Source organism: Ammospiza nelsoni, chromosome 15 (assembly GCF_027579445.1).
Source record: "Ammospiza nelsoni isolate bAmmNel1 chromosome 15, bAmmNel1.pri, whole genome shotgun sequence".
Taxonomy (NCBI): Eukaryota; Metazoa; Chordata; class Aves; order Passeriformes; family Passerellidae; genus Ammospiza; species Ammospiza nelsoni.
This window is the reverse complement of record NC_080647.1, coordinates 40,587-60,185: the sequence shown is the minus strand read 5'-3', so window position 1 is coordinate 60,185 and position 19,599 is coordinate 40,587. Positions and strand designations below refer to the sequence as shown.

At 47.1% G+C, this 19,599-nt stretch overlaps 1 long non-coding RNA gene across 2 annotated transcripts; it reads left to right on the top strand.

The window, feature by feature from the left end:
- The first annotated feature begins 3,223 nt into the window (after nt 1-3,223).
- On the top strand, nt 3,224-7,144 carry LOC132080176 (uncharacterized). Of its 2 annotated transcripts, none has more exons than XR_009419511.1 (5): nt 3,224-3,769; nt 4,394-4,457; nt 5,155-5,230; nt 5,999-6,116; nt 6,711-7,144. It is a non-coding gene; the product is annotated as an uncharacterized LOC132080176 (long non-coding RNA). The 2 variants fall into 2 exon arrangements; XR_009419510.1 differs by having other exon boundaries at nt 3,236-3,769; nt 5,349-6,116.
- Nucleotides 7,145-19,599: the final 12,455 nt, after the last annotated feature.

The following is a 19,599-nucleotide window of genomic DNA, read 5'->3' as shown; positions in this document are numbered from 1 at the left end:
CAGGAATGCTCAGTATGGGATGATGCTGGGGATGTAAATGGCAGGAGAGAATTAATTGCATATTGTGAGTGAGGAAGGACTATGGTGCTCAGAAATGAGTTTAGCTTGTTTTGTTGGTTTTCTGGTAATTTTTCTAATTTGGGTTAATTTTGTGGTAGTGATTATGCCTAAATATTGTTCTAAGTCTGAAATTAGTACTGTGGTTATCTGTTGAAAAAGTTCTTAGTCTCTTATCAGGTTTTTTTTGTATATATATATTTGTATATATTTATTTAATTTAAATAAATATAAGTAAAAAAATATGATACAGAAAATATATATCTATTATTATATTAGAAGGTATTCTCTCTAATATATATAATATCTATGAATAAAATAAATAAAAATATCCATATAAATATCATTAAATTTTGAAAAATAAATTTACTTTCTAAATTTTAAATCTGGTTCAAATAAAGGGGTGTCCTTGGTTTTTATTTGGTTAGAGGCAGGAGTTTTATTTTAAATAATATAAGTAATATAGAAATGTGGATCTTAAGATAGAAATATATAATAAATATATAAAGAGAAATTGCTAAAGTATGAATATAAATTTATATATAAATATATGTAAGTAATAGGAAGAGTTGTAGTATAGAATATAAATAACATTATATGGGAATATAAATATAAAAATATGTAAATATAGTTTAAAAGAAAGGGAATGTTTTGGCTTTTATTTAAGTAGAGGCAGGGGTTTTATTTTGAATATTATAAGTGTTAGAGAAGTAAAAATCTTGACGCAGAAATATTTAATCAATGCATAAAAATATGTATAAAAATATATAAATATCTACTCGCATCAGATGTAAAATAGAATATAAATTTATTTATAACTTGACATTGGTAAAGATAAATGTATAAGTAAGCAATAGACATTAATATACATTATAAATACAAATATGAATATAAAAATCAGACATAAGGATAAAACATATTTAAATATTTTTTAAAAGAAAGGGTTGGGGTCTTTTTTATTATTGGGTTAGAGGCAGGGTTTTTATTTTAAATAATATGAATGTAGATATTATTGTTATATATTTCTAAATATTGAGATATAAAATCAAGATATAAATATATATATATAAACACAAAATTTAAGTAAATATAAATAATAGGAAGAGATGTAATGGAGAATACAAATAAGAGTATACATTAGTATACATTTTAAATGTAAAAGTGAATATGAACCTGAAAAACAGAATTTTAAAAAATATTTAAATACAGTTGAGAAGACTGAGGTTCTTTTTGCTTTAATGTGGGTAGAGGCAGGGGTTTTATTTTAAATAATGTAAGTGTTACAGATGTAAAAATCCTAACACAGAAAGATATAATAAATATATAAAGATATGAATAAAAGTATATAAAAATATAAGTAATAGGAACACATGTAACATAGAATATAAATTTATAAATAAATCGCTAAATATAAATGCAAAATTGATCATACATCAGTAAACATTTTAAATATAAATTTGAAAAATGTTTTTTTAAAAAAATTAAATACAGTTGAGATGAAAGGGGGTTTTATTTGCCATGTATGGGGTAGAGGCAGGGGTTTTATTTTGAGTACTGTGAGTGTTACAGAAGTAAAAATCCTAACAGAAATATATACTTACTATGTAAAAATATGTATAAACATATAAAAATAAATTGAAGTTTTAGGGATATATGCAATATGGAATAGAAATGTATTCATAAAAACAAATGTATAAATGGACAGTGTACATCAATATACATTGTAAATAGAAATGTGAATATTAATATGAAAAAAATATTTTTTTAAATATTTAATTTTTTTTTTAAAGAAATTGTTGAGGTTTTGTTTTGTTTTGTTCTATTAGATTAGAGGCAGAAGTTTTTTTTTTCCTCTTCCCGGTTGTTTTGGGGCATTTATTTCAGAGCAGTTTTCAGCGGGGGTCGCCCCTGTTCTTTTTTGCCGTCTTCGCTGCCCGCAGCCCCGAGGCGCGCTGCGCCCCCGGCTGGGGCGGGCGGCAGTGCTGCCGCCTTGTGGGCAGAGCGCGGTACTGCAGCCCTGCGCCGAGAGGCCGCCACCTTGGGAGTGGCGCGTCGCGGATGTCGCGGACTTTTGGTTGACCTTCTCAACAGGGCGGCGAAAAGGGCGGGGAAGTGGAGGACCGGGGTGGGTGACAGTGGACTGCCTGCATGGAATACCGACCCCGGCGCGGCCCCGGTGGTATTTTCTGTGACGTTTCAAGTGTACCCGACACATGCTGTGGTCTCAGCGGCGCCGCGGGCGGGCGTATTTCGGCGGGTTTGTGACAGGCATGTGGGGAAACGCCTCGCTGTGCCGGGGTCCTCTGACAGCCGCTTTCCCGCCCTGAGGGAGCCGAGCCGGGCCGAATTGTTCCGAAGAGCCGAAGAGCCGAGTGTGGGCGAAAACAGCCGAGTTTCCCCGAAGAGCCGAGTGTAGCCGAAAACAGCCGAGTTTCACCGAAGAGCCGAGTGTGACCGAAAATAGCCGAGTTTCACCGAAGAGCCGAGTGTGGCCGAACACAGCCGACTTGAGACGAAGAGCCGAGTGTGGCCGAACACAGCCGACTTGAGACGAAGAGCCGAGTGTAGCCGAACACAGCCGACTTGAGACGAAGAGCCGATGATAGCCGAGTGTAACCGATAGCCGACTGTAGCCGACATTGGCCGCATTTAGACAAAGAGCCGAATATGACCGACTTTAGCCCAACCGGGCCGAGTTCAGCCGAAGAGCCGGAAAAGCCGAATTTAGACGAAAAGCCGAACCGAAACGATTTTAGACCTAAGCCGAACCAAGCCTAATTTAGCCGAGTTTATTTAAACAGAACCGAACGACGCCGCAGCACTCTGCCTGCAGAGCGCCGGTGCAGACGGCAGGGGGCGGTGTATAAAGCGAGTATAAAATATCAACTGTATATAAGAAGGAATAAAAAGCTCTGTGTCATGTGCAGCAGTAGAAAATTTCAGGCTCCCAGGGAATAAATAGTTTTCTTTCAATCATTATAGTTTTGGGGTTTTTTTTACTCCCAGGTAGCCTGAAAGTTACTACTGCTGCTTTTTGATTCTAAAGCTAGGAAGGAAAACCAAGATTACAAATACAAGAAAAAGAAAGGGAAAGGGAAGGGGAAAAAAAGGAAAGGAAAGGAAAGAAAGCAGGAGAGCAGAAGGGAAGGGAAGGGAAGGGAAGGGAAAGGGGTGAAAAACAGCGTTAAAAAAAGAAAAAGAGTTGGAGGGGAAAAGAGAGGGCATTCGGGAGGAGCGGTCCTGCCTCAGGTCCTTCCCCGCCCTGGGGCGAAGGACCCGTTTGATGCCCGGGAGGGACTGCAGCTCCCGGTGGCGGGGGACGGAGCCGTGGCTGTCAGCCCGAGACTACAACTCCCGGCAGGCCCTGCTGCCGGCGCGGCGTGTGACGCAACGGCTATCGCGGCACATGAGTGGCTACCAGCCCGAGACTCCAACTCCCGGCAGGCCCTGCTGCCGGCGCGACGTGTGCCGCAACGGCCGACGCTGCCCGGGATTTTTCTCTAAATCGGCAGTAAATACAGCTGAGTAAAATTAGCTTGGTTTTCTTCCTTCTTTTTTAACTGAATTGTTTTTATTAAAAATACTATTTGAATATGTAGAAAAAGTGGGGATGTCCTGTAATATATCCTAGCTTTTCTTGTTTATAGGGTGCTCAGAAAACATGCGTCCCTTAGAGTCCCTCAGAAAGGTTCTCAGTGCGATCTCTACCAAGGTATGTATTTACTAATAAGTGATCCCTTTAGATATTTGCCTGTGTACCTTTTCCTGTAATTCAGAGCTTGCGTTCTGTGGGTTTTATGATAAACCTGTAAAATATGTAAGAATGCTTTTGCAAGTCTGAATCGTTGAAGGCAGCAGTAAGTGGATTTAGAGCCTGTTCTTGACCAGACAACGGGAAAAAGTGTGACTTTGATGCTGAACTTGTTTTTTTCATTTTTCATTTGACTTGTCTGGAATGATTTAGGAATAGAGAGAGCTAGAAAAAGAGAGAAATAGAATTGATTATGGAGCACTCCTCAAATGCTCACCACGATTCAGTGTAGAGCCGAAGTGAAGGGTGATGGAACAGAGCTCTGTGCTTTAGAAGGAAATAAATTTAAACCTGACCTCCGCACAGAGTCTCACTAACTTCTTTTGTTTTAAAATACAAAATATTATTAGGAAGTGTTGGAAGTTAGTGTTTTGGGAAAGAAACGGCAGTTCCACAGAACATTCCATTTAACAGAGGCTCTGGGAAGGATTCATGTTGTAACTGCTGTCACTGCAATCAGTTGGTGGTTCAGCCTTGAAATGTGCACTTGCCCTTCTATAAAGCACTGTTTTGTTTGCCTTTCAGTGCTATGAGTCTTGATAAATTGGAGAAGAGCCCAAGAGAAATTTTTCATCCCTTGATATAAAAGGTAGGAAGTGACTTTTTTTGGTTTGGTTCTTTTTCTTTATTATTTCCTGGAAATAAAAGTAATTAAGTATAGGTACTACTGGTTTGTTTCTTCCAGTAGCAGATGATAACAATAGCAGTAGTAATAGTAAAAATAATAATAGAAATAATAATAATAGCAATGTAATACTACTTAAACTGTCTTTATCCATTGAACTGGCCATTTCAAATCAAAACTTCTAAACACAAATCAAACCATCATCCTCGTAGAATCTTTCACAGCAGTGGGCTATAGATCCTGGTTTTGTTGACAGGATTTATTGGTTCTGGAATAGCAAGAGGGAAGTACAAGCCTAACTACTTCTAGCTCACAGACCCATCCAGTGAATACTGCTTTGTGTTTTGGTGGGCTTGTGATGACTTTGAAATCAATTGCTCATTCCAGTAAAAAAAATTAATGTTTTTTTGAACCTGACAGCAGAAATAACTTTAGGCACCAACTTAATAATAACAGATCACCAATTTAAGTTCATAATTTTATGCTGTACTATCAAAGTTTAAAGGTAAATTTTTACTTATTAGGAGATGGTATAAAGTGTATGTTCCAATGTGTTGGATGTATGCAAAGGTACATACGTACCCGAAAGTCCTTAGAGGAAACAAATTTTTACGTCTGCTGTTTGATTGTTTATCATACAATATTTGGTTTTATTTCCCAGGGATCGGTGAATTTTAACTTTGGAGTCCTCTGTGCTAAGGATGCTCAGCCTACAGATGATGAAATGTTCAGTAATGGTGAGTTTTTCACCTTCTCTTTAATTGCTATGCTGATCTGAATAAGAAAAAAAACAAAAGCAAGAGAAAAAAAAAGGATGGTTTATTATTTTTTACGCTGTTATGTTTGTTTCCTCAGTATTTGCTGCAGCTCTGCGAACCCAAGCTTTGGGTTCCTTCTGTCCCACTGGGAGTTGCCCAGTTTGGTTGCATCTGGTGAAATTCACCCTGAGACCTTACAGAGCTAGCTCAAACTACGTGAGAGCCATTTGCAGTTCTCTCCAGACACCTGGAGAATGGGTGATGTTTCTGAGGGTCTGGCAAGTATACTTCTATCAAAACTCAGTCTGTGAAATTTCTGGGGAAAACCCTTCTGTGTCCTGAAGGGTTCAAACTCTGGTGAGGATCCAGTTATCAGGTGCTCACCTGGATGGTTCCAGCTCTTAAAGTGAACACTTGTACTCTTACCCTGTAGTTTACATCTATTGTATTTTTGTTATTTTGCAAGATTTTACGGCTTTGCAAAATATTGTGCATTTCACTCTTTGGAACCTCTCAGATCGTTCTTTGGTGCAGCACCACCTCATGGGACACTTGGCTGCCGTCCTGAAGGGGTTGGTCGCTAGAATTGTAAATCCTGGAGAGTTTGTAAGTCTTCTGTCCCCAGGGAGGTACCATGCTTTGTTTACTTTTGTTCTGTTTGTTAGGCGCTGCTTCTCATTGGAAGTATGAATTTCAAACTACCCTGTTCTTATTTTAACTGTTTTCCTGGTTCTCTCCCTACGGCAGGGAAAGACTCTCGTATCCTTGTCGTCGGGCTCGGTGCTGTCCAAGAAGATGCAGAGACTAAAAAAATCATAAGAAGCAAAATATGACTGCAGGGAAAACAAGCTGGAGAGAACAAAAGGTGATATTGTTATCCTTACCCTGTATTAGAAACATCCGCTGTGCTTTGATGCTGGCAGCTGCCAGGGGCTTGTTAGCTCTTTGTAGGCAGGTGTAGGTGTTCACTTGTAGGTTTTTTCTCTGGACAAGTCAATTCAAACTTTGCTAAGCTTATATTTGCAAATTACTCTCTAGCACAGTCCAGCATGACATTTTTGAATGTTGTAAAAATACCATGTTACTTGGAAATTGCTAATGATGAGAAGCTTTAGGGAAAAATAAGATGTCAGGGTTGGGAGATGTGAGAAGAATTTTGAGGGGATGTTAGACTGAAATAAAGCACACTTGAAGCTGGACTGGCACGCTGGCAGATCCCCTATTAAACAGTAGCGCTGAGATTAGCCTGGGGGTTGCCCATTGTTTCTGTAGAAATAAATGTTTTCTGGTCTTCAGAGGTAAGCTGCTTTGAAAAGCTGGAAGGCACAGCATAGTGACAATCCGTGTGCTTCGCATTAAAAATAGATTTCAGAAGGGTCCTAGGCTTTTGTCTTTTCCTAGAAGTCGATGTAATCCTATTGAGGAGTTTTTAATTCTGTGCTGCCATGTCATCGATCAGGGCCCTGTCGTACTAATCATCATACAGATGCAAAACAAAAAATCAGACCCTGTCCCGACCACTTAGAGCCCAGAACACGATTTCCTCAGGCTGCCATTTGTGTGCCATCGGTACTCACCATGGAAGCGAGCTGGGGATTGTTGCACCCGTTGGGAACAAACCGCTTCTCGTCACACAGAAATGGAATTGGGACGACGCCTCAGCCAGCCTCTCTCTCCTGAATCTGCAGCAGAGCAGTTCCAGTCCATGCGGGCAATCCAGTTCCTGACGATCTGAGCGCACGGAGCAGCGCTCAGCTGCTGTGGGGGGCTCAGGGAGGGCAGAGTGTGCATTGTCATCTTCCTGAACCTACAGACGCGAATCAAAGTGAGAAGCCACAGGGTGGAAATCAGTCGCATATATGCTAAATAAAACTTGCAGGTTTTTTTTAAGAATTGTTTTTGCTTGTTCTTTGTTGTGCTTCTGTGCTTAGAAAACCTCCCTTTACAATCAGTTCAATTCATCAATTGAACCTTTGTTTGCAGACTCTCACTGAGCAGAATTTGTTGCAGACTCAGTGCACGCTGTGCAGGCCTCCCGGGAGTGTGAGGAGCTCACGTGTGCTACTTTTTGCTTTAGGACGCTCTGAGGTATTTATTCCTTTTGGGATACATGATGAGAATTCCCAAGAGAGGTAGTTATAAGGTATGACATCGGGAAAAAGCCTGTGTGGTTGGAATGTTGTTGCTGTCAAAAGTTAATTTTTTCTTAGCCAGTAGTTAGCTTTTTGCTTTATTTTTGTGGTATCAATATTTTATTGTTTAAAAAATTCCTTCAAAATAACTTCAGTGGTCGCCCACCAGTACCTTGTTCAGATTTGCCTATTTGCTTGTAGCTGAAATGTTCACATCTTGTTTATCATTCTATTTAAGAAACTGCTGCCCAGCCAACTAATAACTGAATATCCATCTGTCTAGGACACGGGGAGAGGATTTAGGTAATGTCTTTATTTCCAGAAAAAAGTTCCAGTGTAGTTTCTAAATAGAGGAGAAGGGGGTGAAGACTCGGGGCTCTGATGCCGTTGGGGCACCCCAAGGTCCCCAGGAGAGGGGGCCCCACTGCGGTGCAGGAGCAGGTGTGTTCTCATGTAATATTGAACAAATTATAAATATAAATATGAAAATTATAAACATGAAAATATTTTTAAAATACTTAAATAAAGCGGGTTTTCTTTATTGGTCAATAGGCAGGGTTTTGATTGTAAAAATTATAAATGCAAATAATATAAAGGTAGAAATCTAAGTTTAGAAATATATAATAAATACATACAGATAAATATAAAAATTTAAAATATCAGAAAAAATTAGTTGTAGCAGTAGATATTATACATAATTTAAATAATAATTTAAATCTATTTTAAAATTTTATATATATAATATATCATTATTAATGTAATACATCCAAAGAAACGATAAATTAAAATATGAATGTATAATTATACAAAGTATAAATAAAAAATATTTCAGTATCCTTTAAAAGAAGGGGTTTTTTATTTATTTGGTTAGAGACGGGGTTTTTATTTGGAATAATGGAAGTATTATAGAAGTATAAAATTAAATATAGAAATATACAGTCAATATAGAAAGATATTTGTAAAAACACGAGCGAACGACGCCTCCTTCGGCCGAACCAAGGCGAGACCGGCGGAACCTGACGGCCTCGAGCGAACCGAGGCCAGGCTTGCGAGGCTGCCTGAACGGAGCCGAGCTCAGCCGAACCGAGCCCGCTGCTCTCGTGCGCGCTAATTAGCGCGAGTGCGGTCACTGCCCAATGAGCTCCTGTGCCACGCCGCGCTCCCGATCGTGTCCGTGCGATGGCCGGGCGGCCCGCGGGACGCGGCAGCAGGAGAGCCCCGAGCCGGGCGAGTTTAACGTGAGGCGGCGCCGCTTGCCCGCCGTCAGGGAGCCGAGCCGAGGCGAGCTCAGCCGAACGCGGAGAGAGCGGCTCCGAGTTGGGCCGAAGCGAGCCGAGCCGCGCCGAGGGCAGAGAGCGGCTCCGAGTTCGGCCGAAGAGCGCCGAGGCGCGCCGAGCGCACTGATCGGCTCCGAGTTCGGCCGAGGCGAGCCGGGCCGCGCAGAGAGTGGCTCCGAGTTCGACCGAAGCGAGCCGAGGCGCGCCGAGCGCAGAGAGCGGCTCCGAGTTCGGCCGAAGCGAGCCGAGCCGCGCAGGGCGCACAGAGAGGCTCCGAGTTCGGCCGAAGCGAGCCGAGCCGCGCCGGGCGCACTGATCGGCTCCGAGTTCGGCCGAAGCGAGCCGAGCCGCGCCGAGCGCAGAGAGCGGCTCCGAGTTCGGCCGAAGCGAGCCGAGGCGCGCCGGGCGCACAGAGCGGCTCCGAGTTCGGCCGAAGAGCGCCGAGGCGCGCCGAGCGCAGAGAGCGGCTCCGAGTTCGGCCGAAGCGAGCCGAGGCGCGCCGAGCGCAGAGAGCGGCTCCGAGTTCGGCCGAAGCGAGCCGAGGCGCGCCGGGCGCACAGAGCGGCTCCGAGTTCGGCCGAAGAGCGCCGAGGCGCGCCGAGCGCAGAGAGCGGCTCCGAGTTCGGCCGAAGCGAGCCGAGCCGCGCCGGGCGCAGAGAGCGGCTCCGAGTTCGGCCGAAGCGAGCCGAGCCGCGCCGGGCGCAGAGAGCGGCTCCGAGTTCGGCCGAAGCGAGCCGAGCCGCGCCGGGCGCACTGATCGGCTCCGAGTTCGGCCGAAGCGAGCCGAGGCGCGCCGAGCGCAGAGAGCGGCTCCGAGTTCGGCCGAAGCGAGCCGAGCCGCGCCGGGCGCAGAGAGCGGCTCCGAGTTCGGCCGAAGCGAGCCGAGCCGCGCCGGGCGCACTGATCGGCTCCGAGTTCGGCCGAAGCGAGCCGAGGCGCGCCGAGCGCAGAGAGCGGCTCCGAGTTCGGCCGAAGCGAGCCGAGCCGCGCCGGGCGCACTGATCGGCTCCGAGTTCGGCCGAAGCGAGCCGAGCCGCGCCGGGCGCACTGATCGGCTCCGAGTTCGGCCGAAGCGAGCCGAGCCGCGCCGAGCGCACTGATCGGCTCCGAGTTCGGCCGAAGCGAGCCGAGGCGCGCCGAGCGCAGAGAGCGGCTCCGAGTTCGGCCGAAGCGAGCCGAGGCGCGCCGAGCGCAGAGAGCGGCTCCGAGTTCGGCCGAAGCGAGCCGAGCCGCGCCGGGCGCAGAGAGCGGCTCCGAGTTCGGCCGAAGAGAGCCGAGCCGCGCCGAGCGCAGAGAGAGGCTCCGAGTTCGGCCGAAGCGAGCCGAGGCGCGCCGGGCGCACAGAGCGGCTCCGAGTTCGGCCGAAGAGCGCCGAGGCGCACAGAGCGCAGAGAGCGGCTCCGAGTTCGGCCGAAGCGAGCCGAGCCGAGCCGGGCGCACTGATCGGCTCCGAGTTCGGCCGAAGCGAGCCGAGGCGCGCCGGGCGCAGAGAGCGGCTCCGAGTTCGGCCGAAGCGAGCCGAGGCGCGCCGAGCGCAGAGAGCGGCTCCGAGTTCGGCCGAAGCGAGGCGATCCGTGCCGAAGGGTCGAGTCCAGCCGAATGCAGATGACAATGGCCGAGTTTAGCCGATTAGAGCCGAGTTTAGCCGAGCAGCTGTGAGCCTTGCACGCTTGAGGTGAGCGTGCATCGTTGCCGGCCTGGGATTGAGTGAAATGCACTAAGGAAACCAGCTCTGGGGAGGGAGGCAGGGAAATCCTCTCTTAACGTTTACCAATTCGTCCGTCAAACTCATCACGGCAGGACAGAGTGAAGACTGAAAGTGTAAGAAGATGTGGAGGGAAACAGAGAATCTGGCAGGAGCATCGAACGCACAAGTGCACGAATTTTGCTTTTTGCTTGGATGTAAACTCAGAAGTTGTAAGGAATTTGGGAAGGAGAAGGGACATTTCAGAAGGAGAAGAAGTTGTTGTTGGAGTCCTGGCAAAAGCTTTAAAAAAAAAAAAAAAAAAAGTGGTTTCTTTTTTCTTCACTATTATATTCTTTGGTGGTATATGGTGTGCTGTTTTATTTCTTGGTGTTATTAGCTCTGTGTAAATTGTCTATTGAGTCAAGCTAACTTTGCTTGGGTTGTTTTGTATTTGAGGTAGGATCAATTTCAAGAGGTTTCTTTCACAGACTTCTGATAGGTATTACTGGGATTTTGGTTTTGTTTACTGTATGCATAAACATAGAGATTTGGTAGGGCCAGCTGGGCTGCTGGAGTTTTGGGTGTGAATTTATTAGATGGCTTTTGTTAAACACAGAATAATTATGTAAGGTAACAGCAAATTACCCAATTACCCAATTGATCTAGCTATGTAACCTTACCACAAAGTTTTATATCTTGCCAGTTTTCTGTTCTTCTGCTCCAAGTAGTTGTTGCAAAAAAAGAAAGCACTGTTACTTTTCTGAAAAGTTTTCTTCTATAACAAGCCCTTTACTGCCCTTGAATGTGAGTCAGAGGAGCCAAACAGCTGCAGCTGCTCTGAGGGCTTGGTGGGATTCGCCCCCTCCCTTTTCCTGGGTGGCATGGGAACGAGAGGCGGGCACAATCAGGGGTATATTAACCCCAGCCGTGGCTGAGGGGCTTCATTCCCTCTCTGGGATGTGCTGGGTTAAGAGCTCTCCTCATTTCAGTGAAGAGGCTTTTTCAGCCCGTCTCAGCATCTTTTCAGCAGGTGTTTCTGGGCATCTAAAGCACAGAGGCTTGGAAGATTCTGTGAAGAAAACAGCATGGAATACAGGGAGTATTTAGGTTTGTGATTTTGGGTTTTGTGTTTAGGAGTGGTAAGGTGCTTTTGTAATTTTTAGTTTTGCTCTGGTTGTTTTTTTGGTTGGATTTCTTTTGGTGGAATTTTTGGGTTTTTTTGGTTTTCATTTTGGGGTTTTTAGTTGGTTTTTGTGGGGGTTTTGGATTTTTTGATGTTTTCTGTGGTTTTTTTGTTTCTGTGGGGAGTTAGGTGTTTTGGGATTTATTGTTTGTGTGGGTTTTGTTTGTTTGGTTTTTTTTCTTTGCTTGTTTTTGGGATTGGTTTTGTTGGGTTTTTTTTTTGTTTTGTTTTTTTTTAATTGAGGAGTGCAACTCCCTGAAATTCCAAGCTGTGTCAAGCACAACATTTTATTCAGCAGATTGATCATGTCACAAGAGGGATCCGCCCAAGGTCCAAGATGATGTTTGAGATTGAGGCTTCAGGTGAGTTGAGGATTGTGATTGGGAGAGGGAGGGTGAGCAGTTAGGAGTTCTTGGGAGGGAGTTTGCAGGCAGCAGGGTGAGAAAGGGTCTTTATTTGTTTATTTGAGGCCTCCCCCACACAAGGCTTCTCAGAAGCCTAGCAGAGGCATTGCCATGTCTTACAGCACACAAGGTCATCCACTGCACTCAGGGGAATGCCATTTAACTTTGCCTTTCTCTAACCCAGGTGCCACTCCTAATGAAGGCCTTGGAATCATGATGAAGCTGGAGCCTGAAGGAGCCAGGCACACTCAGGAGAGGGCAAGTAGCTGCCTTGGTGGGATTTGGCCCACATAACTCTGGACTCATACTTTGGTTTTGGTTTTCTTTATTGTAGCTCACCGAGAGGCTCACAGGCCATCACGAGGCCCTCCGAGGCAGACTCATTTCAGGTGCAGCGTGGATTCCCATCACCGATCATCCAAAAGATAAGTCGAGGGCCTTAGCCTGGAGATGAGAGAATAGTGGGTTGGGAGTTCTTGGGGCAGATTTGAAAATTGGCAGCCGGAAAAGCAATCTTCTCCAAGGGCCTCTTAGGACAGCTAAAGGGAGAGGCTCTACTTTTGATGGCAGCTTTCAGGCGGGCAGTGCAGAACAGCTCCGGTCTGTGTTGTGTTGTCCAGTGTTCTGTGTTCCCTAGTGTGTCTTTGGGGTCCCTTTTGCCTTCTCCCCTCGAGACCCTCACCACAAGCATGATGTGTCGTGTTTCATGTCCCCCCTGTTTGCCACTTTCTGTGTCACGGGTGTGTGCACGCATTTGTGCCGGAGCTGTTCTGCCCTGCCGCATGGCCTGCTGCAGTAGGAGAAACCGTGGGGCGTTGGAATTTGTAATGCTGGCTGTACTTGGGCTCTAGCTGCTATTCCTAGATTGACATAAGGTGTTTGCACCTTTTGAGTTATCCTGGTGGTGTTTGGCATATGTTGTAACTTTCTTTCAGGTGCAGACGCATTCCATGTGTGGCAGGGGGTCAGAGTTAGGAGGTGTCGGGCCTTCTTAGGAGTGCGGTGAGTAGCTGAGTGGTGGGGTTTTGGCCGATGCGGTGCCAAGATCAGGGACTGATGTTTGGTTCTCTTTAATCTAGCTGTCTGAGAGACACCAGCCTGGTGCCAGCAGGACCTTCCCAGCTGACGAGGTGGCCTTTCTTTGCACCTGACAGGGACCAGCATCCCCAGATGTCTGAGAGATAAGTAGAGGGCTGTGACCCACAGAGGGGATGAAAGCAGGGTGCTGGTTTGGGAATTCCTGGGAGGGGGTTTTGAGTCCAGTTTTGGGGGGGGGGGTGTGGTGTGTTCATGAAGTGGCCCCTTAGGCCCAATAAAAGCCAAGTCTCACTTTTGATTGCAGTGCTGAGGTGTGCAGCAGGGCAGAGCAGTCCCGGTGTGTCTCGTGTCACTTCTCTATTGTGCATTATGTGTTGTTTGCGTATGCCATATCTTTCACTTAGGGGGGCCTTTGAGAAACCCTGGCATCATTGTTAGCCTCTGTGATCTCTGCACTCCTTGGCCTGGCGCCCAGGCCACAGAACTTTTGACTAGGGAGCTCAGACAAGCATCAGACTCTCTTCTCTCTTTGGAAGCATCCAGTCAGACGTCTTTTCAGGTCTTGTTCTGAGCTGTATGGACAGGTGTGCCCCACCTGGATCCATTATGGTGGATTAGGACTTGTAATATTACGAGGTTAGGTAGAGGATTTTGACTGTAGGATTCCTAGGCATCAGTCTTTGCTGTTCTTGGAATAAATCATTCAGTAATCATCTTCTTCCTCCAGGGTTCTCTGAGCCTCATCAGCTCACCATCGGTCTCAGCTCACTCATCTCCTTTTGCATTCTCTCAGTCCTTGCAGCCGTTTTCCTTGCCAAGAGATTTCTGTTCCTGTTGTGTCCCCGTTGTCTGTCCTATCCTGTGTCATGGCTCTCAGCACACATTTGTGCCCGAGCTGCTCTGCCCTGCTGCACAGCCTGGTGCGATAGGAGAAGTCCCAGGGACTTGGAGTTTGTAATGTGGGGTGTAGTTGGACTCTAGATGGGATTTGTAGATGGGCACATCATATCTGGAGCTCATCAGTTATCCTGCCACAGTGTGACTCTTGTCCTAACTTTTTTTTCAGATTCAGATGGATTAAATGTGTGCCAGAGGGCCCCATGCCAGGTGTGGGGATTCTCCTGAGTAGGTGAGGCCCCATTTGCCTCTGCAGCAGACTCTGTTACACCTCTCAACTGACTCTGTTACACTGCTGTTCTTTGTCTTTCTTTTAGGAAGTAAATCTGGATGCCAGCAGTCAACGTGAGCAGTGGAGAGAATTGGTTGTTATTGCTCAGCTCTCAAGCACAACAATTTCGCAGCAGATTCATCGTGTCACAAGAGGGATCTGCCCAGTGTCAAGGATGATGTTTGAGATTGAGGCTTCAGGTGAGTTGAGGATGGTTACTGGGAGAGGGAGGGTGAGCAGGCATCCAGTTAGGAGTTCTTGAGAGGGGGTTTGCAGGCAGCAGGGTGAGAAAGGGTCTTTATTTGTTTATTTGAGAGCCCCTCCCAAGGTGTCTCAGAAGCCTAGCAGAGGCATTCCCATGGCTTACAGCATACAAGGTGATCCACTGCACTCAGAGGAATGCCATTTAACTTTGTCTTTCTGTAACCCAGGTGCCACTGCTAATAAAGGCCACAGCCTTGGAATCAGGATGAAGCTGGAGCCTGAAGGAGCCAGGCACACTCAGGAGAGGGCAAGTAGCTGACTTGCAGGGATTTGGCCCACATAACTCTGGACTCACTCTTTGATTTTGGTTTTCTTTATTGCAGCTGACCGAGAGGCTCACAGGCCATCACAGAGCCCTCCAAGGCGGACTCATTTCAGGTGCAGCGTGGATTCCATTCACCGATCATCCAAAAGATAAGTCGGGGGCCACAGCCTGGAGATGGTGGAGTAGCAGGTTGGGAGTTTTTGGGACAGATTCAAAAATGAGCAGAGAGGAAAGCAATCTTCTCCAAAGGCCTTTTAGGACAGCTAAAGGGAGAGGCTCTACTTTTGATGGCAGCTTTCAGGCGGGCAGTGCAGAACAGCTCCGGTCTGTCGTGTTTTCCGGTGTGCTGTGTTCCCTAGTGTGTCTTTGGGGTCCCTTTTGCCTTTTCCCCTCGAGGCCCTCACCACAAGCATGGTGTGTCGTGTTTCATGTCCCCCCTGTTTGTCACTTTCTGTGTCACGGGTGTGTGCACACATTTTTTGCCAGAGCTGTTCTGCCCTGCTGCATGGCCTCCTGCAGTAGGACGAATCATAGGGCTGTACTTGGGCTCTAGATGTTGTTCCTAGATTGACATAAGATGTTTGCAGCTTGTGAGTTACCCTGGTGGTGTTTGACATATGTTCTAACTTTCTTTCAGGTGCAGATGCATTCCACGTGTGGCAGAGGGTCAGGGTTAGGAGGTGCCGGGCCTTCTTAGGAGCGCGGTGAGTAGCAGAGTGGTGGGGTTTTGGCCAATGCGGTGCCAAGATCAGGCCCTGATGTTTGGTTCTCTTTAATCTAGCTGTCTGAGAGACACCAGCCCGGTGCCAGCAGGACCTTCCCAGCTGACGAGGTGGCCTTTCTTTGCACCTGACACAGACTGGCATCCCCAGATGTCTGAGAGATAAGTAGAGGGCTGTGACCCACAGTGGGGATGAAGGCATGGTGCTTGTTTGGGAATTCCTGGGAGGGGTTTTTGAGTCCAGTTTGGAGCGGGGGGTGTTCATTAAACGGCTCGTTAGGCCCCATGAAAGCCAAGTCTCACTTTTGATCACAGTGCTGAGGTGTGCAGGGCAGAGCAGTCCCCGTGTGCATCGTGTCACTTGTCTGTTGTGCATTGTGTGTTGTTTTGTGTATCTCCTGTCTTCTACCTTAGGCCTTTGAGGGCCCTGTCAGTACCCCTGGCATCATTGTTAGCATCTGTGATCTCTGCATTCCCTGGTCTGGCACCCGGGCCACAGAGCTTTTGACTCGCGAGCTCAGACAGGCATCAGACTCTCTTCTCTCTTTGGAAGCATCCAGTCAGACGTCTTTTCAGGTCTTGTTCTCAGCTGTATGGACAGCTGTGCCCCACCTGGATCCATTATGGTGGATTAGGACTTGTAATATTACGAGGTTAGGTAGAGGATTTTGACTGTAGGATTCCTAGGCATCCGTCTTTGCTGTTCTTGGAATTAATCATTCAGTTATCATCTTCTTCCTTCAGAGTTCTCTGAGCCTCATCAGCTCACCATCGGTCTCAGCTCGGTCATCTCCTTTTGCATTCTCTCAGTCCTTGCAGCCATTTTCCTTGCCAAGAGATTTCTGTCTGTGTCTTGTGCCTATTGTTTGTCACGTCCTGTCCTGTGTCACGGGTGTCTGCACACTTTTGGGATGGGGCTGCTCTGCCGTGCTGCACAGCCTGGTGCGATAGGAGAAGTCTTGGAGACTTGGAGTTTGTAATGTGGGGTGTAGTTGGACTCTAGATGGGATTTGTAGATGGACACAGGACATCTGGAGCTCATCAGTTATCCTGCCACAGTGTGACTCTTGTCCTAACTTTTTTTTCAGATTCAGATGGATTAAATGTGTGCCAGAGGGCCCCATCCCGGGTGAGGGGATTGCCCCGAGCCGGTGAGGCCCCATTTGTCTCTGCAGCAGAAGTGTGTATGGTGAGTGTGTTACAGCTCTGTTCTTTGTCTTTCTTTTCAGGATGTCAATCTGGATGCCAGCAGTCAAGGTGAGCAGTGGAGAGAATTGGCTGTTATTGCTCAGCTCTCAAGCACAACAATTTTTCAGCAGATTCGTCGTGTCACAAGAGGGATCTGCCCAGTGTCAAGGATGATGTTTGAGATTGAGGCTTCAGGTGAGTTGAGGATGGTGCCTGGGAGAGGGAGGGTGATCAGGTATCCAGTTTAGGAGTTCTTAGGAGGGGGTTTGCAAGCAGCAGGTTGAGAAAGGGTGTTTATTTGAGGGCACCCCACACAAGGCTGAGAAGCCTAGCAGAGGCATTGCCATGTCTCAGCACACAAGGTGATCCACTGCACTCAGAGGAATGCCATTTAACTTTGTCTTTCTGTAACCCAGGTGCCACTCCTAATAAAGGCCACAGCCTTGGAATCAGGATGAAGCTGGAGCCTGAAGGAGCCAGGCACACTCAGGAGAGGGCAAGTAGCTGACTTGCAGGGATTTGGCCCACATAACTCTGGACTCATACTTTGGTTTTGGTTTTCTTGATTGCAGCTGACCGAGAGGCTCACAGGCCATCACAGAGCCCTCCAAGGCAGACTCATTTCAGGTGCAGCGTGGATTCCCATCACCGATCATCTAAAAGATAAGTCGGGGGCCGCGGTCTGGAGATGAGACGATGAGAGAGTATCAGGTTGGCAGTTCTTTGGCCAGATTTAAAAATTGGCGGTGGGGAAAGCAATCTTCTCCAAAGGCCTCTTAGGACAGCTAAAGGGAGAGGCTCTACTTTTGATGGCAGCTTTCAGGCGGGCAGTGCAGAACAGCTCCGGTCTGTATCCTGTTGTCCGGTGTGCTGTGTTCCCTAGTGTGTCTTTGGGGTCCCTTTTGCCTTCTCCCCTCGAGACCCTCACCACAAGCATGATGTGTCGTGTTTCATGTCCCCCTGTTTGTCACTTTCTGTGTCACGGGTGTGTGCACAGATTTGTGCCGGAGCTGTTCTTCCCTGCCGCATGGCCTGCTGCAATAAGACGAACCATAGGGAGGGGGAATTTGTAATGTTGGCTGTACTTGGGCTCTAGATGCTATTCCTAGATTGACATAAGGTGTTTGCAGCTTGTGAGTAACCCTGGTGGTGTTTGACATATGTTCTAACTTTCTTTCAGGTGCAGATGCATTCCACGTGTGGCAGAGGGTCAGGGTTAGGAGGTGCCGGGCCTTCTTAGGAGCGCGGTGAGTAGCAGAGCGCTGGGGTTTTGGCCAATGCGGTGCCAAGATCAGGCACTGATGTTTGGTTCTCTTTACTCTAGCTGTCTCAGAGACACCAGCCCGGTGCCAGCAGGACCTTCCCGTTTGACAAGGTGGCCTTTCTTTGCACCCGAGACCCGCATCCCCAGCTGTATGAGAGATAAGTAGAGGGCTACGACCCACAGTGGGGATGAAGTCATGGTGCTGTTTCGGGAAATACTGGGTGGAGTTTTTGATTCAGCTTTGGAGGTGGGGGATGTTCATGAGGTGGCCCCTTAGGCCTCATAAAAGCAAAGTCTCACTTTTGATCACAGTGTTGAGGTGTGCAGGGCAGAGCAGTCCCGGTTTGTCTCGTGTCACTTGTCTGTTGTGCATTATGTGTTGTTTGTGTATCCAATATCTTTTACCTTTGGAGGGCCCTGTCAGTACCCCTGGCATCATTGTTAGCATCTCTGATCTCTGCATTCCCTGGCCCGGCACCCAGGCCATATATGAGTTTCTGATACCTGTCTGAGCTCCCCAGTCAAAAGTTACCTCTTTGGAAGCATCCAGTCAGATTTCTTGTCAGGTCTAGTTCTGAGCTGTATGGACAGCTATGCCCCACCTGGATCCATTGTGGTGGATTAGGACTTGTAATAATATGAGGTTAGGTACAGCATTCTGACCGTAGGATTCCTAGGCATCCATCTTTGCTGTTCTTGGAATTAATCATTCAGTTATCATCTTCGTCCCCCAGGGTTTTCTGAGCCTCATCAGCTCACCATCGGTCTCAGCTCGGTCATCTCCTTTTGCATTCTCTCAGTCCTTGCAGCCATTTTCCTTGCCAAGAGATTTCTTTTCCTGTTGTGTCTCCTGTTGTTGTCTGTCCTGTCTGTCCTGTGTCACGGGTGTCTGCACACTTTTGGGATGGGGCTGCTCTGCCGTGCTGCACAGCCTGGTGCGATAGGAGAAGTCTTGGAGACTTGGAATGTGTAATGTGGGGTGTAGTTGGACACTAGATGGGATCTGTGGATGGACACAGGGCATCTGGAGCTCATCAGTTACCCTGCAACAGTGTGACTCTTGTCCTAACTTTTTTTTCAGATTCAGATGGATTAAATGTGTGCCAGAGGGCCCCATCCCGGGTGAGGGGATTGCCCCGAGCCGGTGAGGCCCCATTTGTCTCTGCAGCAGAAGTGTGTATGGTGAGTGTGTTACAGCTCTGTTCTTTGTCTTTCTTTTCAGGAAGTCAATCTGGATGCCAGCAGTCAAGGTGAGCAGTGGAGAGAATTGGCTGTTATTGCTCAGCTCTCAAGCACAACAATTTTTCAGCAGATTCGTCGTGTCACAAGAGGGATCTGCCCAGTGTCAAGGATGATGTTTGAGATTGAGGCTTCAGGTGAGTTGAGGATGGTGCCTGGGAGAGGGAGGGTGATCAGGTATCCAGTTTAGGATTTCTTGGGAGCGGGTTTGCAAGCAGCAGGGTGAGAAAGGGTGTTTATTTGAGGGCCCCCCCACACAAGGCTGTTCAGAAGCCTAGCAGAGGCATTCCCATGGCTTACAGCATACAAGGTGATCCACTGCACTCAGAGGAATGCCATTTAACTTTGTCTTTCTGTAACCCAGGTGCCACTCCTAATGAAGGCCACAGCCTTGGAATCAGGATGAAGCTGGAGCCTGAAGGAGCCAGGCACACTCAGGAGAGGGCAAGTAGCTGACTTGCAGGGATTTGGCCCACATAACTCTGGACTCATACTTTGGTTTTGGTTTTCTTTATTGC